This window comes from Scyliorhinus torazame, chromosome 8 (assembly GCF_047496885.1).
Source record: "Scyliorhinus torazame isolate Kashiwa2021f chromosome 8, sScyTor2.1, whole genome shotgun sequence".
NCBI lineage: Eukaryota > Metazoa > Chordata > Chondrichthyes > Carcharhiniformes > Scyliorhinidae > Scyliorhinus > Scyliorhinus torazame.
In genome coordinates this window covers 246975668-247000111 of record NC_092714.1, presented here as the reverse complement: position 1 = coordinate 247000111, position 24444 = coordinate 246975668, and the positions used below count along the sequence as shown (strand labels likewise).

Below are 24444 nucleotides of genomic sequence, written 5' to 3'. Positions count from 1 at the left end.
AAAAAGGAACAGTATGCCATATGGCACTCAATACAATCATAGCTGATCAACTCCACTTCGCCATCTACTCCCCACATCCCTGGATTATCTGAGACACCAAAGATATATCTATCTCTGCCTTCAATATATTCAATGATGGAGCATCCATAACCTTCTGGGGTTGAGAATTCCAAGATTCACAACCCACTGAGCCCCAATTAATTGACCCCCTTATCCTGAGACTGTGACCCTGAGTTCTAGCTTCCCCAGCTGTGGGGGAAACAATCTCTCGGTCCCTACCTTACCAAGCCTCTTTAGAAGCTTGCATGTTTCAATGAGCTCACCTCTCATTCTTATAAACTTCCAAGATGTAGGCTCAATTTACTCAGCCTATCATATGACGGCCTCTCACCTCACAAACAAATCGAGAGAACCTTCGCCGTATTATCTCCAATGCAAATATATCCTTCGTGCCAGATTAAAACTGCAGGAGTGGCCTCACAAAGCCTCAGCTGTACAATGGTGTTAAGGCTTCTTAATTCTTGTGCTCCAATCTTTCGCATTAAGTGCCAATGTGCCATGTATCTTCCTAAATGCTTGCTGTACGTGCAAGCTGACTTTGTGTTTCCTGTACGAGTTTTTAAAAAATAATTTGTGGGATGTGGGCGTTGCTGGCTAGGCCAACATTTATTTCCCATCTTTAATTGTCCTTGAGAAGGTGGTGGTGAGCTGCCTTCTTGAACCGCTGCAGTCCCTGTGGTGTAGGTGCATCAACAGTATTGTTAGGGAGGGAGTTCCAGGATTTCAACCCAGCGGCAGTTTGAGGAACGACAATATATTTCCTAAGTCAGGGTGGTGAGTTACTTGGAGGAGAACTTCCAGGCAGTGGTGTTCCCATGCGCCTGCTACTCTTGTTCTTTGAGGTGATAAATGGTTTTGGGTTTTGAATGCGCTGCCCAAGAGCCTTGCTGAGTTCCTGCAGTGAATCTTCTAAATGGTACACACTGTTGCCACTATGCGCCACTGGTGGAAGAGGTGAATGTTTGTGGAGGGGATGCCAATCAAGTATACCAAAGTCTCTCCGAACATCAACATGCCTTTAAACAAAATCTGCTTTTCTGTTCTTACTATTGAGGTGAATAACCGCAAACTTTCTCACATTATACTGCCATCTTGTTGCCCATTCAGTTAACCTGTCCATATTTCCATGTAGCCTTTGTGTCCACCTCACAGCTTACATTCAGACCTGGCTTCATATCATTAACGAACTTAGATTAACTCCAAACACTGAAAATCATGAGCCCAAAGATCCCGTCAAGTATGGCACATTTACCTTACAGCTTGCCTCAAGTACGCATAGGAAACATCTACTGTTTTTGAAAGAAATTTAATTTACATTTGAATAAATCACTGCTGTTTGCTTCCACTGTGCTTAAAGGAGTCTGTTCCATAGATTTACCCTATGCCCAGTGAAATAATTGGCCCATAACCTCAATTCCCTGAGGAGGGGGGGGGGGGGGTGGACATTGTACCCCCAGCAAACGCTAGAAGATGAACGGAGGTCCCCCAACCCCAGAGGCGTCCTTGCATGGACTACACAGGAATTACCATGAAGTTTAAACTTCTAATGGGCAGTTAATCTGCACCGGGAACAATTCAAAACTCTGGTTTAAATCAGAGGCTTTGGATGGTTGCAACCTTTTGTAAGGGCCACGAAGAATCCAGCCCGAGTTTAAGGATACAAAGTAATAACATTTATTTACAATAACATATAGATATATATATATGCACACTCCTTCCTGCTGGTTCCTAAACTGGCCAGCTGTATTTATACTTGGGAGTTTACTAATGGTTTCTCCACCCCCCTCATTGGGGAAGCTCATACTCCCACAGGATTGTGGGATTGTCATTAGTCCCCAGCCAATGGTAAGCAGGCAGGTTATAACATCCCTCCCCCCCAAAGTCCAAGGAATCCACCGAAGACCCTGGCGAAGGAGGGCGTCGGACTCGTTTTGCCGCAGGCCGGACACCATTTGCACGCGGCGCTGAATCAGGCGGCGTGTAACGAGACGGAGACCGGCGCTTCCGTGATGAACGGCATAACGGTTGTACATCCATGGCCCGTGGACCCGAGGATTCCCCCTCTGATGCGTCCTGTGTCTCCATCTCGGAGTCAGAGTCTGCTGCCTCCGTCATGTCAGCGTCTCTATCTCCATTCGGTCCCGTAACGACCTGCGCAGGCTTTGAGTGAGGCACCAGTGGAAGATTGTGAGGACTACCTTCCCTTTTCTCTGGTCTCTGCGGCTGTTGAAATGAGCTCCGGGGGCGGGGAATCTTTTGAGGGGATAGTCTTCTGGACCGAACGTGGTCTACATGTTTGCGCTGGAGACGACCCTGGGCTTGCACCTAGTAAGATATAGGGCCCGTTTGGCGAAAGATTACGCCAGGAACCCACTGGGCACCACCAGCAAAATTCCGAACGAACACTGGGTCACCGGGCACAAACTGCCAAATCGGCTGATGCCGAGAAAATCCCTGTCCCTGCCGTTCTTGTGTGCGGCGTACTTTTGCGCCAATGTCCGGGAAAACCATACTAAGGCGGGTGCGAAGTCTCCGGCCCATTAGGAGTTCTGCGGGAGCTACCCCAGTCACCGCATGGGGGGTGGTCCTATACGTAAACAAAAAGCGAGCCAGTCTCGTGTCCATTGATCCGGAAGACTGCTTCTTTAGTCCTCTTTTGAATGTCTGCACTGCGCGCTCTGCCAACCCATTTGAAGCTGGGTGGTAAGGGGCAGTGCGGATATGGCGTATGCCGTTCATCTTCGTGAACCTCGCAAACTCCTAACTCGTGAATGGAGTGCCGTTATCCGTGACCAGCACCTCGGGGAGGCCATGCGTACTAAACGACAAACGCATCTTTTCAATTGTTGCGCAGGACCTTGTCCCCTGCATCTTATGCACCTCTAGCCATTTAGACTGGGCGTCAATTAATAGAAGGAACATGGATCATTGAAAAGGGCCTGCGAAATCTGCATGCAAGCGTGCCCAAGGCCACCCTGGCCATTCCCAGTGAGGTAGGGGCGCAGCCGGCGGAAGCTTCTGATGCTCCTGGCAAATGGAGCAGTTTTGGGCCACCTTCTCAATGTCGGTGTCGAGGCCTGGCCACCAGACATAACTCCGGGCCAACATTTTCATTTTGGTCACACCTGGATGCCCATAGTATCAGCTCCTGGCCTTTTTCCAGGACAATCACACGCGTCCCCCACAAGAGGATGCCGTCGTCCACGCTGAATTCTGACAGCTTGGAGGAAAATGCCCGCAACTCGCCTGGGAGCTGTCTATGCTGCCCACCATACAGGACTATGTGCCGAACCTTTGACAGGACTGGCTCCGTCTGGGTCCACTTACGGATCTGTGATGCCGTGACAGGCAAGGTGTCCATAAAATTTAGGGTTGCAACCACCTCACCGGTGGGGGTCGACATGGGGCCGGTCGATAAATGCAATCGGCTCAGTGCGTCGGCATTTGCTATCTGCGTTCCTGGTTTGTGCTCCAGAGAATACTCGTATGCAGCAAGCAACAAAACCCAGCGCTGGATCCGTGCGGAAGCAATGGGCGGTATTGGCTTATCCTCTCTGAAAAGTCCCAGCAGAGGCTTATGATCAGTCACGATAGTGAAATGGCAGCCATACACGTACTGGTGGAAGCGTTTCACCGCAAAACCCACTGCCAAGCCCTCCTTCTCGATCTGCGCGTACCTTTTCTCCGCTGCAGTCAATGTGCGGGAGGCGAAAGCTACCGGTCGCTCAGCCCCGTTCTCCATCTTGGGGGACAGGACGGCCCCAATACCATACGGGGATGCATCACATGTGACGAGCAAAGGCTTTCCAGGATCATAGTGGGTTAGTAACCCAGACGACGACAATTGTTGCTTTACCCGCCAGAAAGCGGTTTCTTGCGGCTGACCCCAAACCCAGATGTGATTTTTCTTTAGCAGTAGGTGCAACGGGGCCAGCGTAGTTGCCAGATTGGGGAGGAACTTCCCGTAATAGTTTACGAGATCGAGAAAAGAACGAACATGCAAAGTGTCAGTCGGGACGGGGGCCTGTTGAATCGCACGCACCTTCTCTGCGATGGGGTGCAAACCTTCGCGGTCCACCCGATAACTCAGGTAGACTACTTCCTTTGCCTGAAATACGCACTTTGTGCGACGTAAACGGACTCCAGCCTCCGAAAAGCGTCTAAGGACAGCCTCCAGATTTTCCAAATGTTCCTGCTCCGACGTCCCTGTAATCAAAACGTCACCTAAGTAGACAGCAACACGTGGTAAACCTCTCAAAATGCCCTCCATAACACGTTGAAAAATAGCACAGGCAGAGGATACTCCAAAGGGCAACCGTGTATATTCATACAGACCCCGATGTGTATTAATCGTTACATATGGTCGGGAGGCAGGGTCCAGCTCCAACTGCAGGTAGGCGTGACTCATATCTAATTTTGTGAATGAGAGTCCACCTGCAAGCTTCGCGTAGAGATCCTCTATGCGAGGCATTGGATATCGGTCGAGTCGGGAAGCCGTATTCAATAAGTTTATAGTCGCCACACAAGCGAACTGTGGCATCTGGCTTCATTACAGGTACAATTGGTGCTGCCCAGTCAGCAAAACGGACGGGCCTGATAATACCCAAACTCTCCAAACGAGTGAGCTCCCCTTCTAACTTCTCGAGAAAGGCGTAAGGCACCGGGCGCGCCCGGAAATAGTGCGGCGTGGCTCCTGGTTCGACTTGGATATGGGCTACGGCCCCTTTTATTTTCCCCAAACCAGGCTGGAATACATCTGGGTATCGTCCTAGCACCTCAGTCAACCCTTCAGAAACTGTTTGCAGGATGTGCTGCCATTGCAACCGCAAATGGCGCAACCAGTCCCCAACAGGCTGGGCCCATGGCCGCGCACCACGATAAGTGGGAAACGCCCCTCCTGGCATCCATAAACAACAGGGGTTATTGTAGTTCCTGCAATGTCCAGTGGTTCCCCCGTGTAGGTGGCCAACCTGTCCTGTGAGTCGGTTAATGTAAGGGTCTGTATACCCTGCTTGATGCGGTCGAATGTCCTCTGGGCGATCACGGAGACCGCTGCGCCAGTGTCCAACTCCATCTCAAGCGGGTGACCATTGACCCGTACTGTCACCTTAATGGGGGCCACATGGGGAGCTGCCACACAATGCAGCTGCAGTCAGTCGTCCTCCGTCTCCACGTCCCCAGGAGTAGTCGCCGCAGGTTCATCCACATCTAAAGGTACGGCCCCTGGGCTGGTCCCAGTTACGGCCACTGGGCTGGTCCCAGTTTCGGTCGGAACGACGGCGCCTCTGGCGCCCCCAGGATCGGCGTCCGCGACGGGGTCGGCGCCTACAAGTTTGACACGGACATGGCTCCTCATCCATTGGTTCTGGAGAAGGCTCCCTTCGGGGAGGAATGTCCGACGGCCACTGGCCTCGGTCCAGGCGTCGCCTCGCCCAAGGTACCGCAGGAGCGCGGGGGGACGTTTTCGGACGGAAGAGGTTGCGCCCCAAAGCATGCACTTCCAATCCCTGTAGCTCCTGCACTCCTCGTTCTGCGCTCTCTCGGGACAATACTATTTGAATTGCCTGTTGAAAAGTCAATGTTGACTCAACTAACAACTTTCTCTGGGTGGCCGCATTGTTAATACCGCAAACCAAACGGTCGCGTAACATTTCTGACAAGGTCTCACCATAGTCACAGTACTCCGCAATCCTGTGTAGCCTGGATAGAAAATCGGCAAGGGATTCTCCAGGGGTCCTCTCAGCGGTATTAAACCGGTAACGCCGGACTATCGAGGACGGGGTTGGGTTAAAATGTTGCCCCACTATATTCACAAGTTCATCAAACGTTTTGGTGTCCGGCGCAGCTGGGTACGTAAGGCTCCTAATCACCCCAAATGTATGCGGGCCGCAGGCGGTGAGCAATATGACCACCTGGCGCTAGTTTTCGATGATATTGTTTGCCCGGAAATAGTAACGCATCCGTTGTGCGTACTGTTTCCAGCTTTCCAGCGCAGCATCAAAAACATCCAAACGTCCGTACAGAGGCATGGTATAATAGAAAACAACTTCCAACCTGTATCCAACAAAAATCCAGGGAGGTGGCTTCAGCAGTGTAGACAGCGATTCACTATAACCCTCGTCGCCAGTTTTGTAAGGGCCACGAAGAATCCAGCACGAGTTTAAGGGTACAAAGTAATAACATTTATTTACAATAACATATATATATATATATATATATATATATATAACAGCAGCAGCAGCAACTTCCCTTGCTGCACACTCCTTCCTGCTGGTTCCTAAACTGGCCAGCTTTATTTATACTAGGAGTTTACTAATGGTTTCTCCGCCCCCCTCATTGGGGAAGCTCATACTCCCACAGGATTGTGGGATTGTCATTAGTCCCCAGCCAGCTCGTAAACGAGCGCCAGGTGGTCATGGTAAGCAGGCAGGTTATAACACAACTCTCTTTGAATAATTACCCAGGAAATGTTACAAGAATTAAAACCATTTGCAACTCCTGGGTAACTATACTACTACCCACCCCCTCCCCCCCCCCCTCCCCCCAACCTTGGACTACACCCTGACCATCCAACTACTCTCTTTGACCCTTCACACCCACCGGACCCTTCCCAGCCACCAGTTACCTGCCCCAACCTCCAATTCCCTCCCCAACTACCAACTCACCCTGACTGACCACTCGACTCCCTGACCAATGCTACCCCCTGCGGCCCATCCGAAACTCCACTCACCCACTACCCCAACCCGCTCCAATCCATCTTAACCTAACCCCGACCCATCCTACTTTCCCTTACCTGGTCTTCTCAAGTATATTTAAACACAGAGACCTTTAAACTTGGTTTGTGACAGCTAGTGGCAGTTCCCCTGATGGTGCTGCCCTACGCTACAGGCCTCAGGAACCAGATGCACTGCATATTTCACAGCAGGCCTGGGTCGGGGGAGCAGACGAGAAAAGGTGCAGCTCCTGACCTAGGTGAGTAAAAAGGAGAGGGGTGGCAATTCGACTGCGATTGCAACGCCTCACAGGTTCTGGCTCAATCTTTCTGCAGAGTAGTTTGGAATTTTACACCCCACCCCCACTTGAAGCACAGAACGGTGCCCTATGGTTCCACACAAGGTAAAATAGATGGTCGACATTATCAAGTTCCTTTTGGAAACCTAACCTCTGAAATCATTCCACCTCTTAACCTCTGAGAAATTGCTGCATCAATTTAATAATGCATCATAATCCAATTTCTCCATGCCCTCAAATCATTCTTGTTGCTCTCTCGATATGTTTTCAATAGCTGCAATGCCCTTTCCCCATTGCTGTGACCTGAACTGTACACATATTCTAAATGCAATTGCATCAATGATTTGTAAATGACAGGATTACCGCAACATGTGGGTTTATACTGGCTTTTCCACACATTCCAACCTTGGATTTGTTCTACTCACTGCCGTTGAACATTGTTGCCATAGTTTCAGTTTGTCAGTTACAATTCTCAGATCTCTCCCATTTTCACGGGGAGAATGTGCAAACTCCACACGGACAGTGACCCACAGCTGGGATCGAACCTGGGACCTCGGCGCCGTGAGGAAGCAATGCTAACCACGGCACCACTGTGCTGCCCTAGGACCGTGACATTTTTAAACATAACTATTGTTCATAATGCTTTAAAATTGAAAATTGAAACGTTCAACCTCCAATGCTTCCAGGCCATAACCAAGACCGTTCCAACCTCTGTCATCGAGCTGCAGTACGCAGACAATACCGGTGTGCGCGCACATTCAGAAGCTGAGCTACAAACCATCATTGATGCATTCTCTGAGGCATATGAGAAAATGGGCCTCAGACTAAACATCCAGAAAACAGAGGTTCTCTACCAGTCCGGACCTGCCACACAAAACTGCCCGCTGACCATCAAGATCCACAATGAGCCCTTGGACAACGTGAATCCTTTCCCATACCTGGAGAGCCTCCGCTCAGTGCGAGCAGACATGACGATGAAATCCAGCATCGATCCAATGCAGTCTTAGGATGCCTGAGGAACAAAGCGTTCGAAGTTCCAAGACCTCAAATCCAGCACCAAGCTCATGGTCTACAGAGCAGCCGTGGTCCCCGCCCTCCTGCACGCATCAGAAACATAGACAATGTCCAGCAGACACCTCAAATCCCTGGAGATATTGCCAACGTTGCTTCCACAAAATCCTGCAATCCACTGGCAGGCTAGGAATACACCAACATAAGCAACCTCTCCCATGCCAATATTTCTAGTACCGAGGCACTAGACCAGCTGCGATGGGCCGGCTACATTGCCCACATGCCCGACACAAGACTCCCAAAATAAGTGCTCTATTCCAAGCTCCGCAATGGCAACGATCACCAGGAGAGCAAAGGAAATACTACAAGGACACTCTGAAAGCCTCCCTAAATAAATGCAACATCCCCATTGACACGTGGGAATCACTTGCCTTGGGACGCACAAATTGGAGTAAAGCATCTGCGAAGGCCCCAATCACTTCGAGCGTCCACCTACACGATATTCCAGTGGTTATGGAGAGCATTCTTCAAGGGCTCCCACGGGTGGCAGTCTACTTAGACGACGTCTTGATTACCAGAGCCATAGAGGAGAACCTACATAATTAAGGGGAAGTCCTCCGTCGTTTCTCTAAGGCAGGCGTCTACCTAAAAAGGGGCGAGTAGGTCTTCCAGGCGAAGGAGGTCACCTGGGGTACCAAGTAGACAAGGACGATTTGCACCCAGAGGAGAAGGTTCGAACTAAGCTACGGTCATTCCTGTGGTTCACACTATTATGGAAAATTCATTCAGCATCTGGCAACTATATTGGCACTATTATATGCACTCCGAAAGAAACATCAGAAATGGGCATGGAGAGCGCCACAAGCAGAGGCATTAGCCAAAGTAAAACTACAGCTGTCGTCCTCTAGGCTGCTAATGCATTACAACCCTTCCAGGCTGCTCCTAATCATGTGCAATGCCTTCCCATATGGCATCAGGGCATTGTTGTCCCATCAGGTGAACAACAGGACGAAGAGACCAAGAGCCGATATGCAAGAACCTTGGAGGATGCAGATTGCAGATACTCTCAGATTGAAAAGGATGGATCGGCCGTGGTCTTCGCGGTCAGAAAGTTCCATCTATACATTTATGGGCAGACTTTGCAATCATCACGGACCACAAACTGTTACTCAGCTGTTTCTCTTTTTTAATAAATTTAGAGTACCCAGTTCTTTTTTTTTTCCAATTAAGGGGCAATTTAGCATGGCAAATCCACCTACACTGCACATCTTTTTGGGTTGTGGGGGTGAGACCTACGCTAAGCTCCTGTTGCGTAGTTGTGAAAACCCATAGCTCTTCATGCAGGTTCCTACATTGGCAAAGTTTTGCCAATGATAGAAAGCAAAGATTGGGGATTAATGGGTGTTTCTCTGGTTGGCAATCAGTAGCTAGTGGTGTCCCTCAAGGTTCAGTGTTGGGCCCACAATTGTTCACAATTTACATAGATGATTTGGAGTTGGGGACCAAGTGCAATGTGTCCAAGTTGGCAGACGACACTAAGATGAGTGGAAAAGCAAAAAGTGCAGAGGATACCGGAAGTCTGCAGAGGGATTTGGATAGGTTAAGTGAATGGGCTAGGGTCTGGCAGATGGAATACAATGTTGAAAAATGTGAGGTTATCCATATTGGTAGGAGTAATAGTAAAAGGGATTATTATTTAAATGATAAAATATTAAAACATGCCGCTGTGCAGAGATACCTGGGTGTGCTCGTGCATGAGTCGCAAAAAGTTGGTTTACAGGTGCAACAGGTGATTACGAAGGCAAATGGAATATTGTCCTTCATTGCTAGAGGGATGGAGTTTAAAACTTGGGAGGTTATGCTGCAATTGTATAAGGTATTAGTGAGGCAACACCTGGAGTATTGTGTTCAGTTTTGGTCTCCTTACCTGAGAAAGGACGTACTGGTGCTGGAGGGAGTGCAGAGGAGATTCACTAGGTTAATCCCAGAGCTGAAGGGGTTGGATTACGAGGAGAGGTTGAGTACACTGGGACTGTACTCATTGGAATTTAGAAGGATGCGTGGGGGTCTTATAGAAACATATAAAATTATGAAGGGAATAGATAGGATAGATGCGGGCAGGTTGTTTCCACTGGCGAGTGAAAGCAGAACTAGGGGGCATTGCCTCAAAATAAGGGGAAGTCGATCTAGGACTGAGTTTAGGAGGAACTTCTTCACCCAAAGGGTTGTGAATCTATGGAATTCCTTGCCCAGTGAAGCAGTTGAGGCTCCTTCATTAAATGTTTTTAAGGTAAAGATAGATATTTTTTTGAAGAATAAAGGGATTAAGGGTTATGGTGTTCGGGCCGGAAAGTGGAGCTCAGTCCAAAAAAGATCAGCCATGATCTCATTGAATGGCGAAGCAGGCTTGAGGGGCCAGATGGCCTACTCCTGCTCCTAGTTCTTATGTTCTTATGTCCTACATGGGGGAATACTGGGAAAACTGCTTGCAACCTTGGTATCATATTTGACCCCAAATGAGCTTCCAACCTCATATTCATGCCATCATTAAGACTGCCTATTTCCACTTCCATAGCATTGCCAGACTTTGACCTGGTCACAGCCCATCTGCTGCTGAAACCCTCATTTATCCCTTTATTATCTCCAGACTTGAGTATTTCAAAGCATCCCTAGCTGGCCCGTCACATTCTACCCTCCATAACCTTGAGGTCATCCAAAGCTTTGCTCCCGTGTCTCAATTTGTACCAGTTCCATTCTTCCATCACCCATGTGCTCACTGATTTACAGTCTCCTTGGCAAGCAACATTTATATTTTAAAATTCTCATCCTGGTTTTCAAACGCGTCCCCCCATATTTGTGATCCTTTCCAACCTTACATCTCTCTGAGACATCTGCAGGCATGAAATCCCCGTCTCAACATGGACAATGTTAATCCACTACTGGCCATGCATTCAGTTGCCTGGAACTTAAAGCTCGGAAATCCCTCGCTACTTCACTTTCATCCATTAAAACCTACCTCTTTGACCAACCCTTCGATCATCTGACCAGATATTTTATGTGGCTCGGTGTCATATTTTGCTTTATAATATTCCAATGAAACTTTAGTAATTTAAAGCCGCTACAAGTTGTTACTGACTGGGAAAAAAATCTTTTGAAATCTTTCCACTATCCAACATCTTAAAATTAGCAAAACAATTAATCAAGAGACGGGAAAGCACCATAATATATTGCATGTTCAGGATGAACAAACAGAAGTAATAGAGCTAATGCAAGGACTAAGTGGCAATGCCAAAACCTTTTTACTGATCCATTTTTGTCAGAATTTGTACTTATTCCTTTTACCATGTATGGTGTGGGCAATAGAAGTGCCCTTGACCAGTGTAACCCTTTGGGAAAGAATTGAATGGAATTTTGTTTTCATTTGTTACAACATTGCTACAATGTTAGATTCTGCTTACAGAGAGCATCAAATCTAAATGGCTTGCATATTTCTGGTTTGGTTCCCAGGACAAGATAGCAGGCAGTGTAGATGTCAAAGTGTATACTTTCATAGGTCACATCAATTTTGAGACAATGGAGACCATTAATTTCTGGCCTTTATCAAGTTGGAGAAGGTGGTACAGGGGGGGTGGGGCATTACTTTCCAAGTTGCTAAGTTTAATTGGAAGCTTAGCAAACCAGTTACCAGCACACAAGAGCTTAGCATAGGACACAGCAATGGTTTTGCTTCTCTCTCTGTGTGTCTGTTCCCCATTGATTGAAAGTTTGGGAGAGGCAGAGATGCAAATAAGTTCCTATTTCTAGTCGTGTGAAAGTCCGGACTGGGGCATGATTGTATATGAACATAGTCTATAATAGAGAAATTAAAGTACCAGTTAGCGCAGAACGGCTAACTGATGACGTTCACTGGAAAATAGCAAAATTATTTCAGTGCGTCTCTTGCCAGTGCAAGATGGCCACCGACACTCACCTGTGCATACGTAGAAAACCAACATCACTGATTGGAGAGACAGTCCTAGCAAACTCATCTTAAAAAAACATCCGTGATAGATTCAGAGAAACTTTGCTTCCCCTTCCCAATAACAGAATTATGTGGATTGTGTCTGTAACTGACAAGCCGACTGCATTGAACGGAGTTGGAGATCGAGTGGAAAGTGGTATACATGCCTAGTGGTATACATGCCTCATTTCTGGCTCACTTTTAACTTTGTCTTTTATTTGGCAATTCATTTCTGTTAAACTGCATGCGTACTTTCATTCTGGAAAGTTTATTTAGCTTCTTGATGGTTTTGATTCTGATTTCTGGAGCTCAAAATTATGTCACAGAGTAAAGCGGTACGTTGAAGGGGGGCCCGGTTTAGCTCAGTTGGCTGGAAAGCTGGTTTGTGATACAGGGCAAGGGTTAGGGTTAGGGTCAGCAGTCTGGGTTCAATTCATGAAGGCCCCACCTTCTCAACCTTGCCTCTCGCCTGAGGTTGGTGACCCTCAGGTTAAATCACCACCAGTCAGCTCTCCCCCTCAAAAGGGGAAAGCAGCCTATGGTCATCTAGGACTATGGCTACTTTACAACTGAGCATGTACCACGTTGGTAGCAAACACAGCTTGGTTATTAATATTTCAAGTATAAATGACCCTTCTACAGAACTGTGGGAATGATTGCTGTTGTGAGAAGCTGTGTTTCTCTCCACAAATGCTGCCAGACCAGCTGAGTTTATCTGGTTTTTACTTCAGATTCCCAGCATCCACAGTATTTTGCTTTTACAACAAAAGTTACTGTTGTAGAAGACTGAAAATAGTGTAATTGCATCCTTTTTTTTGCCAACCCCCCCCCCCCAAAAAAGGAGGTAACTTCAGGTATACTACCACAAGTTTCCCTTTAATACTGGCAGTGTGGGAAGTTTAGAAAACTGATCTAAACTGTTTTGACAAAGTAATAATCAGATGTTAATCTGTTCTTTTCACAGCAGCGTGCTGTGATTCTAAGAGAGTGAGAGGGATTTGTTTGCTCATTCCTTTGGCTTTCTACTGTTCATGCTCTTTGTGTGGCCTTGCTAGCTGCCTCGCCCGACGTACAGATTACAATTTCCTCACCTTCAAGTTCAAATCTCACCTGGGTGTCACCATATTTTAAAAATGGAGCGATCCTCAGTTGTACACGATAAAAAACAGAAAATGCTGGAAAAACTCACCAGGCCCGACAGCCTCTGTGGAGAGAGGAACAAGAGCCAACGCCTTGGGTGCACTGAGGAAGTCATGCAGGCTCTAGGCGCTGGTTCGGTTTCTCGCTCCACTGATGCTGCCGGGTCTGCTGAGTTTTTCCAGCATTTTCTGTTTTTTATTTCAGATTTCCAGCATCTGCACAATTTTGCCTTTATCTCAGTCGCATGATCCTGCTTACACATTCTCCACCCCTAGTTGCAGATCATTTTTGATGCCCTCTCCCCTACCGTCAGAGTGATCCTTGAAAAACTTGCCAATTTTCGCACAGTAAATATTTAGGGTAGCTATTTGTGCCATCAAATCATTTACCTTGTTGCGAATGCTGCATGCATTCAGATAGAGTGCCCTTAATTTTGTATTTTTGACATTATTCTGCATTCTAAGCTTAGTTGATGCTCACCTTTGTTTCGTCTGGCTTGTAACTTCACTTGCTACTTTTCATCTTCCTGTTCCCAGCTTTACTCCCTTCCAATTTGAGCTACCCAAGTTCGCAACTCCCTGGCGAGGAGGTTTAAACTCACACCAACAGCACTCACAAATCTCCCCGTGAGGATATTAATCCTGGTCCTGTTATATGTAACCTAACCATCTTGCATAGGTTCCATCTGCCCCAGAACCGGTCCTAATGTCTTAGAAATCTGGTGCCCTCCCTCCTAACACCAACTCTCCACAATTATGTTACTGCAGAACATCTGCTTTTAAGACCTCAATCTCTCTTCCTCTCCATGTCGTTGAATACCTCTGACTGTTCACCCTCCCCCAGAAGGATGTCCTGTCGCCACTCGGTGACATCCTTGACTTTGGTACCAGACCAGGAGACATGCCAATTTGATTCCCCATCAAATCCTCTATCATTATTGCTTTTCCATACCATGCTAAATTGTCCCTCGGTGGGGTTATGGGGATAGGGTGTGGGATTGGGCCTGGGTAGGGTGCACTTTCAGAGGGTCGGTGTAGACCCAATGGGCCAGATGGTCTCCTTCGGTACAATCTGAGCAGCACGGTAGCACAAGTGGCTGGCACTGTGGCTTCACAGAGCCTGGGTCACTGTCTGTGCGGAGTCTGCACGTTCTGCCCGTGTCTGCGCGGGTTTCCTCCCACAGTCCACTGGCGGCAGGTTAGGTAGATTGGCCATGATAAATTGCCCTTAGTGACCAAAAAGGTTAGGAGGGGTTATTGGGTTACGGGGATAGGGTGGAAGTGAGGGCTTAAGTGGGTCGGTGCAGACTCGATGGGCCGAATGGCCTCCTTCACACTGTATGTTCTATGTCCTATGTCTGAATTCTATGATTCTTCATCCCTTCCTGTGCAGCTGAGCCACCCATGGTGCCATGGGCTTGAATCTGGCTGGACACCCCTGAGGAACCATCCCATTCAGCAGCACCCAAAATGGAAAACAAATTAGCAAGTTACTTAGACTCAGGGGACACCCGAGTTGGTTCTCTTAAATTGCCTGAACGTCATCCATTCCCTGTGTGTCTGTGCACTTCCTAACCTGCAGTGTGCCCACCACTCCCTAACCATACTATCCATGTAACTCTCTGTCTTGCAGATGCACAACAGCGACTCCAGATGTCACTCGAGTTCTGATACCTGGAGCACAAGCTTCTGCACCTGATGACACTTCCTGGAGATGTGTTCACCTTGGACATATGGTGAGTCGATGACTTCCCACATACCGCAGAATGTATACTCCACTTGGTCGAGCTGACCTGCCACACCGTAACTTTGGAAACAAATAAAACTTGAATAACTTACCAATTACTCAAAAAACAGCTTCTTCCAGGAACCAAAGTAAGAACCAACTACTGGAGGCTGGAAAAAGGTAGAAGAACAAGAGAAGCAGCTCCCTTGGCCAACTCCCTCACTCACCAAACTCTAAAAGCAGCACACTCAGCGCAGACAGGGCAGCACTGAGGAAGGCCTGTTTTCATGCTCCCTGAAATACAACTGATTCAAGCTTTGAAAACCAGTTTACGCTAGCGAACTAATTCTCTCACTGCAGCTGCTCTTAGAGCTGGCATACACCTGTTTTAAGGCTGGAATTAAAACGAAAGGAGAGAAACATAGTGACAAAAATCGCCAAAAACTAACTATATAGGCAAAATCAAAAAAAGCAAAATACTGTGGATGCTGGAGAACTAAAATAAAAACAAGGTGATGCAAAAACTCAGCAGGTCTGGCAACATCTGTGGAGAAATATATATATATATATATATATATATATATACACATATACCCACACACACAAACACAGAGTCAAAGTTCAAAATATCTTTGGAAGATTCAAATCGTGATTGATGTGTTAATGCAACATTCATATGGAAAGGTGAACAAATCAGCCTAATCTTTTACTTCTGAAGTCTAAAAAACAGTTGCTTGATGCTGTAATAAATGTAGGAATTTCTTAAATATATTGTATTTTATAGCTGTGCATTAATGTTTTTTTAAAGCCTGTGTTCAGGTACATATATCTGTTGCAGTAATATTATTACAAATCTACGTTAAAGTAACCAGACTCTGTGGCTGCAAAGGTGCAATTAAGATGTCATAAAAGTGAGACCATCATTCATTCCAACCATGCATCTGTTAATGGAGAGGCCTAATGGACTCTTGTTTATAGAAAGGAGGTTTCCTGTGGAGCAGATAATTTAAGACATTGTGTTTAGACTTAGGTAAGCAGGCCAGGGGATCCGAGTGAGATAAAGATGTTGTATTTAATGGGAGGACCCAGGTCTGTAGCAGGCAATTTAGCTATTAGTGGTGGTGGGAGCTTTTAGCGAAGCAGCAGCTTTTGCAAAGGCTGTCAGGTTGAACAGTAGTTTGACACAGGCACAGGGAATCGGCAGGCTGTTTCCTTACAGGATCTCTCTCTAAAAGAAGTATTTACAATAAATGTCTATTCAAGTGTGTAGCAAGTATCCCTGTGTCTCCTAACTGTATTTTCTTTTAAAAGTTTTCTTTTCCAATTAAGGGGCAATTTAGCGTGGCCAATCCATCTACCCTGCACATCTTTGTGTTGTGGGGGTGAAACCAATGCAAGCACGGGGAGAATGTGCAAACTCCACACGGACAGTGACCCAGAGCCAGGATCGAACCTGGGACCTCAGCGCCGTGAGGCAATAGGGCTAACCCACTGCGCCACTGTGCTGCCCTGCTAACTGTATTGATGAGTGGCTTTTGTTTGATTGGAAATAAAGAAGGTATCAGTTAGAGGTTAAAGTGGTTCCTTTTATTGTTAAGAATTGTTTAACTGTAAGCTATTTTCTGTGATGTTAATGCAGTTTAACCCTGTGTTAATAATAAAGTCTGTATTGATATAAAGAGTTCTTATTGGTCAGTGGAATCACTCCTGGAGCGAAGTATCCTTTTCTCAGAATTTTATGAATTAAAAAGCTTTTGGGGTTCTGTTCCGGTATCCCAAGAAATGGCATTAATTACCAAGCTTGATATTTTTAGAAAACAATTATGTTACTTCGCCTACTTTTTTCCCAGTTCTGGTGAAAGATCACCAACTCAAAACATTTATTTTGTTTCTCGCTCTACAGATGCTGCCTGGTTTTCTATAATTCCACTGTTTTGTGTTTTCATTCCCCCCACAGTTCTTATTTCGCCTGGACACTTCATAGCAGAAGTCATAGCTTCACACGTGGGAATCAGGGACACTCACTTTGCCCCTCAACCCAGGGCTGGTGAATCCAACTGAAGGAGCGTAACTGCTAAAGTATTGGACATTAGTCAACTCACTACAGTCAAAGGGCAGCATGATGGTGCAGTGGGTAGCACTGCTGTCTCACGGCGCCGAGGTCCCAGGTTCGATCCCGGTTCTGGATCACTGTCCGTGTGGAACATAGAACATTACAGCGCAGTACAGGCCCTTCGGCCCTCGAGTTTGCACATTCTCCCAGTGTTTGCGTGGGTTTCGCCCCCACAACCCAAAGATGTGCAGGATAGATGGATTGGCCACACTAAATTGCCCCTTAATTGGAAAAAATGAATTGGGTACTCTAAATTTTTTTAAAATTTAAAAATCTCACTACAGTCATACTTCTTAAGTACATTTTCCCACATCCGGAAAAATGATTGAATGTGGGAATGTTAACTTTGCAACCAGAAAAAAGCGAAAGCATTTAATTACAGTCAAACTGATACCCTGTAACAACATTCAGAAGTCTGTTTGAACATATTTTATCAATACTGTCAGGAATTTTAAAAAATCTTTCTCTTCTCAAAATTAAAAGCATCAAATCAGAGCTAGATTGGAATGAAAAGCAGCCCAAGCTTCCGCTTGGTTTTCACTCCTCCACCTCCAGTCAGAACTGCACGGTCTGCCAACAAACTGATTAATCTTTATTCACAAGTCAGCTGCAACTGCAAGTGGCTTCTCAGCTGGATGTGCTTCAATTCTACCCTGTGATCAACGTAGACAGGAAAAATAAACATTTAACAAAATAAAACCTGAATATGACTGCACTGTGACTTGGATAAATCAATAACTTCTTCGTAAGTGACCATCGGCTGTAATGGCTACTTAAATTATTAATCCTCAGTGGGTACCTTTCGTAAAAACAAAATGAAGCTTTTTTCTCTTTCTCAGTCTGACTAGCAAAAGGCCAAGGACCAGGTTTCCATTGTGCTGCTTTCAATGGCTTACTAACCGATTGTCACGTCAGCTAACTGTAGAAAGGGCAAATTCAGGGGATTGACCATTGTAGTTACAAAAACTTCAATAAATTGTATTTGGGGCACTGGAAGGCGATTAGGTCCTGCACAGCCTAAAGCATGTTCCAGCAACTTTAACTCTGGTTCTATATTATTGCAGACAAGTCGTAAATAGTTCCTGGGAATGACAGTAACTGGAGTTCTACAAGCTTCTAAAGTGTTCCATGAAGTTTTGAAGTTTGCAACTTTTGGCTGAGTACTTGTGGACCTGACTGTTACAATTCCAGTTGACGTTGTAACAGAGAGGAACCCTGGCTCAAAAGGGCTGTAACATTTTCTTTTAAATAGAACATGGAAGGGCCGAGTCACAGAACCACTAATCAATATTAACAAGGAAAATACAATTTATTAAATGTGAGAACATGGATTATGATACAATACTCCTTTACTCCGCCCCCCCCCTTAGCTCAGCAATTAAGCACAGATTTTAAGATTAACACAGATTACAATGTACAGTTAAGCTACAATAGTCTCATTCACACAAAGTCCCTTTAAACACAGAGTGGCTGTGGTCAAATACACACAATCTGCTCTGGATCAGAGGCAGTGTCTGTGAATTTCACTTTAGAATCACCCCAGGTGATTGTTACGTGAGAGTTTCCAAACCCCACTTCCAAAAACATGCTTTAAAATATTATTTCACAACTATGCTTTCCATTAGTGGTTTCATTCAGAAATCCAGTCCAGGTTTTCCAAAAGACTCTTTTAAACAAAGCTTCTGCTCGATTTTTAACAGCTAATTCAGTGTCCAGGTTTTACACCACCCCCTTTAGGATTTATTTGTCCTGCCTGCTGCACAAACTGTTCACAATTGCTTTAACTCAAAATTCCCAGTATCTATTAAAATGACATCAAACTTTTGATTTACCTCTGATGACTGCTTTCCAACATTAAATCTGGTTACTGCAATTGTACCTTTAATTCAGTAGACTTTCTTCATGCTTCCTTGAATTATTCTAAACAATGCCTCGATCACTGTTCTTCAGTCGTCTCAAGTCATTTTTTCTGGCCCAATTCCCTGGTTATCTATAACTTGGGAAGCTCGCCTCTTTGCAGCTTCCTTCTCCTGTCCAGAGTCTCCTGGCAGAGTTGTGAGATGCTCACTCTATTGTGTTGTCTCCAGCATCAATATATCGAGCTAAAACTTTTCTACCTCACAAGGCCCCCAATTGCTAAGCAAACACTGCTAGTTTCTTTATTCTTCATGTCATAGTCCTCTCTAGGCACAATAGAAACACAGTTGGAACTTAACCAACCCCCACACATACAAACACCATTGTCCAGTTGAAATCTAACCATAGGTTTTACTCTTCCAGGCACAAAAACATTAAATGAATCCTACATAAAACTATGCCTTATTTCTAAATGTAGAAATTATAATTTACAGGATGTGGGCACCACTGGTTAGGCCAGCATTTATTGTCCATCCCTAGTTGTCCTTCAGAATGTAGTTATGAATTGCTTTCTTGAACCTCTGTTGCCCCTGAGGTGTAGGTACACCCTCAGTGCTGTTTGGGAGGGAGTTCCAGGATTTTGATCCAGCAACAGAAGGAATGGCGATATATTTCCAAGTCAGGATGGTGAGTGACTTGGAGGGATACCTTGGTTCCCAGGTATCTGCTGCTCTTGTTCTTCTCGATGGGAGCAGTCGTGGCTTTGGAAGGTGTTCCCTAAGGAACCTTGGCGAGTTCCTGCAGCACATCTTGTATCTGGTAGAAGGCTGCCACTACAGTTCTTCAGTGGTGGAGGGATTGAATGTTTGTGGAAGGAGGAGCAATCAAGCGGGCTGCTTTGTCTTGGATGATGTTGAGCTTCTTGAGTGTTGTTGGAGCTGCACTCATCCATGCAAGTGGAGAGTATTCCATTACACTCCTGACTTGTGCCTTGTAGGTGGTGGACAGGCTTTGGGGATGGTGAGGAGGCGAGTTACTCATCATAGGATTCTTAGCCTTTGACATGCTCTGGTAGCCACAGTATTAATATGACTAGTCTAGTTCAGTTTCTGATCAATGGTAAACTGCAGGGTGTTGATTGTGGGAGATTCAGTGATGGTAATACCATTAATAATAATAATAATCTTTATTGTCACAAATAGGCTTACATTAACACTGCAATGCAGTTACTGTGAAAAGCCCCTAGTCACCACATTACAGCGCCTGTTCGGGTACACAGAGGGAGAATTCAGAATGTCCAAATTACCTAACAGCACATCTTTCGGGACTTGTGGGAGCAAACCGGAGCACCTGGAGGAAACCCACGTAGACAAGGGGAGAACATGCAGACTCCGCACAGACAGTGACCCAAGCCGGGAATCGAACCTGGGACCTTGGCGCTATGAAGCAACAGTGCTCACCAATGGGCTACCCTGCCGCCCGAAATGTCAAGGGGCGATGGTTACAACCTCTCCTGTGGGAGATGTCATTGCCTGGAACTTGTGTGGCGCAAAAGTAACTTGCCACTTGTCAGCCCAAGCCTGGATATTGTCCGCATCTTGCTGCATTTGGACATGGACTGCTTCATTACCTGAGGAGTCGCGAATGGTGCTGAACATTTGCAGTCATCTGCAAACATCCCCAATTCTGACCTTATAATGGAAGGGAGGTCATTGATGAAGCAGCTGAAGATGGCTGGGCCTAGGACACTACGCTGAGGAACTCCTGCAGTGATGTCCTGGAGCTGAGATGATGGATCTACAACCACCACAACCACCTTCCTTTGTGCCAGACATGACTCCAACCAGCAGAGAGTTTCCCCCTCCCGATTCCCATTGACTCCAGTTTTGCTCGGGCTCCTTGAAACCATACTTGGACAAATGTTACCTTGATATCAAGGGCAGTCACTCCCACCAATGCAAATATAAATCCCATAAAACTATCTTTGTTTTCCCAGCACTGACACAATCACATTTTGATACAAGATGGTTGGTCCAAGACTATTTCTTCAGGGTTGCCGACGGTGGATTCTGGCACAGATTAGACCCCCCCCCTCTTTACGTCCCTTACAAAAGCAAAATACGGCGGATATCTGAAGTAGAAACATAAGAAATGTTGGAAAGGTGCAGCAGTTAGGCAGCATCTGTGAGAGGAACAGAGCTAACATTTCAGGTCGATGACCTACCAAAGCTGATGAAAGTGCATCGTCCCGAATCGTTAACTCTGCTTCTCTCCACAGGTGCTTCCTGAACGACTGCATATTACCAGAATTTTCAGTTTTTATTTCATTGGCACCCATTGTCTGCATGCCTTGGGATGGAGCCCAGTCCAGGAGAAACAAATGAATTTTCCCTTCTTGCCAAACACTATTGGATGGAAAAAGATTTTTTGGTACACCATGGAATTTGATGACATTGATGTAAATCCTGGCTTTAATAAAAACGTGCACCCTTCTAGCACAGTCTGCAGCTGGCTTTGCCCGTCATAGGTTGAATGCAATTATCAAGTTAAAATCTGAATGTTTATAACTGAAGAGAGTTGAAATTACTCTGGCTGGACCGTCCTTCAAAAGAACTGGCACAGGCTCAATGGATTAAATTGCCTTCTATGATCCTGTGGTTTCCGGAGTAGAGATGGATAGGCAATATTGTAACCTTTCACAGTGAAGTTAATGGCAAATTCTCTTCTAACTGAGAAGCATAAACACAAAAAATGCATTGAAAATCTGGCCAGAAACAAGCACATTCCAGTTACTTACAAAGTAGGCAATCGGTTTTGCTTTCCAGTTTACTAAATCTAGGAAGATGAAGAACTCTCAAAAGCCTCTCGCCAGGATCGGTGCTCTGATGATAGCCATAGCTTACAGAAACAAAATAATTAAATAAGAGAAGTTGTATAATCTCTCCCTTTTTAAAATGAAGTTTGGCAGGACCGCTCTAGAAATATGATTTGGCATCACGGTAGCATAAGTGGCCAACACTGTGGCTTCACAGCACCAGGGTCCCAGGTTCGATTCCCCGCTGGGTCTCTGTCTGTGTGGAGTTTGCACATTCACCCGTGTCTGCGTGGGTTTCCTCCGGGTGCTCCAGTTTCCTCCCACAGTCCAAAGACGTGCAGGTTAGGTGGATCGACCATGATAAATTGCCCTTAGTGACCAAAAAGGTTAGGAGGGGTTATTGGGTTAGGGGGAATAGGGTGGAAGTGAGGACATAAGTGGGTCGGTGCAGACTCGATGGGCTGAATGGCCTCCTTCTGCACTGTATGTTCTATGTTCCAAGGGGACAGGTCAGGCTATTGAGATGACCGAGTGCTCCGTATGGACGTCTGTACTAGATTTGGAGAAGGGTAGGGAGAGGGTGACACAGAGTGCTGGTATTACTCTCAACACTAACTCAAGAATGTATCCTGTGGTTTACCAGAAGAGCACAAGAGCCCAGCGCTGACTGAGACAAGAATCCACCTTTGTGCTTTGTTAGTTCTCGGTACAAAAGAAAATCAAATACAATCGTGAAATAAATTGACCAGAATGGGACCAAGCTGAGTTGCAGATTAGATCTGTCACCAAGACTGAAGTTGAAAAGGCATTACAACCGTCCTTCAGCAGGGCTGTGAAACATGGTTGGGAGGTGGGTGGGTGGGGGGGGGGGGGGGGGGGGGAAGAGAGAGAGAGAGAGAGAGAGAGAGAGAGAGAGAGAGAGAGAGAGAGAGAAGGTAAACCATCTACAGTCCCAGCTTGCATTGGATACATTAATCCTTGCTGGGCAATTCCTGTGCATGGCCAAGTTCAGACCCAGCTGGGGTACTCCCTGGTTATGTTCAATTGCCTCCAAACTATTGCTGTCTTCAGTATTGTGAGAGGAATGGATTACAAATGTAAGCAGGCTACGCTTCAGTTGTACAGGGCATTGGGGAGACCACGGGCGTCATTCTCCGACCCCCCGCCGGGTTGGAGAATGGCCGTTGGCCGCCGTGAATCCCGCCCCCGCCGAAGTCTCCGCTCCCGGAGATTGGGCGGGGGCGGGAATCCGGCCGCGCCGGTTGGCGGGACCCCCCGCTGGATTCTCCGGCCCGGATGGGCCGAAGTCCCGCCCAGGAATTGCCTGTCCCGCCGGCGTAAATCAAACCTGGTATTTACCGGCGGGACCAGGCGGCGTGGGCGGGCTCCGGGGTCCTGGGGGGGGGGGCGCGGGGCGATCTGACCCCGGGGGGTGCCCCCACAGTGGCCTGGCCCGCGATCGGGGCCCACCGATCCGCGGGCGGGCCTGTGCCGTGGGGGCACTCTTTCCCTTCCGCCTCCGCCACGGTCTCCACCATGGCGGAGGCGGAAGTGACTCTCCCCACTGCGCATGCGCGGGAAACTGACAGCGGCCGCTGACGCTCCCGCGCATGCGCCGCATTTCCGCGCCAGCTGGCGGGGCAACAAACGCCATTTCCGCCAGCTGGCGGGGCGGAAATCCCTCCGGCGTCGGCCTAGCCCCTCAATGTTGGGGCTAGGCCGCCAAAGATGCGGAGACTTCCTCACCTTTTTGCCGGCGCGATGCCCGTCTGATTTGCGCCGGCTTTGGCGCCAGTCGGCGGGCATCCCGCCGTTGGGGGAGAATTTCGCCCCACATCTGGATTATTGTGTCTGTTATTAAAACCATAAGACATAGGAACAGAATTAGGCCACTCGGCCCATCGGGTCTTCTCCACCATTCAATCATGGCTGATATTTTTCTCATCCCCATTCTCCTGCCTTCTCCCCATAACCCCTGATCCCCTTATTGATCAAAAACCTATCTATCTCGGTTTTAAAGGCACTCAGTGATTTGGCCTCCATAGCCTTCTGCAGCAAAGAGTTCCACAGATTCATCACTCTCTGGCTGAAGAAATTCCTCCTCATCTCTGTTTTCAAGAATCGTCCCTTTAGTCTGAGATTGTGCCCTCTGCTTTGAGTTTTTCCTACAAGTGAAAACATTCACTCCACGTCCACTCTATCCAGGCCACACAATATCCTGTAAGTTTCAATAAGATCCCCCCTCATCCTTCTCAACTCCAACGAGTACAGACCCAGAGTCCTCAACCGTTCCTCATACGACAAGTTCTTCATTCCAGGGATCATTCTTGTGAATCTCCTCTGGACCCTTTCCAAGACCAGCACATCCTTCCTTAGATACTAGGCCCAAAACTGCTCACAATACTCCAAATGGGGTCTGACCAGAGCCTTACATAGCCTCAGAGGTCCATCCCTGGTCTTGTATTCTAGCCCTCTCGACATGAATTATTTAAGGATCTGCATTAGAAGCAGTTCACAGAAGGTTTATCAGAATACCAGGAATGGACTGGTTGTCTAATGAGGAAAAAGGGTGGAGGGGTGAGGTTTGTATCCACCAGAGTTCCGAAGGGTAAGGGGTGACTTGATCGAAACCTTGAAGTTCCTGAGGGACATTGGCAGGCTGAACGTGGAGAGGATGTTTCCTCTTGTTGGAGAATCTAGAACTGGGGGTCA

General features: G+C 46.9%; 2 long non-coding RNA genes across 2 annotated transcripts in view; one reads left to right on the top strand and one right to left on the bottom strand.

Moving 5' to 3' along the window:
• Positions 1-24444, bottom strand: part of LOC140428505 (uncharacterized) — a 68774-nt gene that overhangs the window by 4839 nt on the left and 39491 nt on the right. The gene's annotated exons all lie outside the window — the stretch shown is intronic.
• LOC140428837 (uncharacterized) lies at positions 14741-16626 on the top strand. The gene is made up of 2 exons (XR_011948921.1): positions 14741-14957; positions 16277-16626. It is a non-coding gene; the product is annotated as an uncharacterized lncRNA (long non-coding RNA).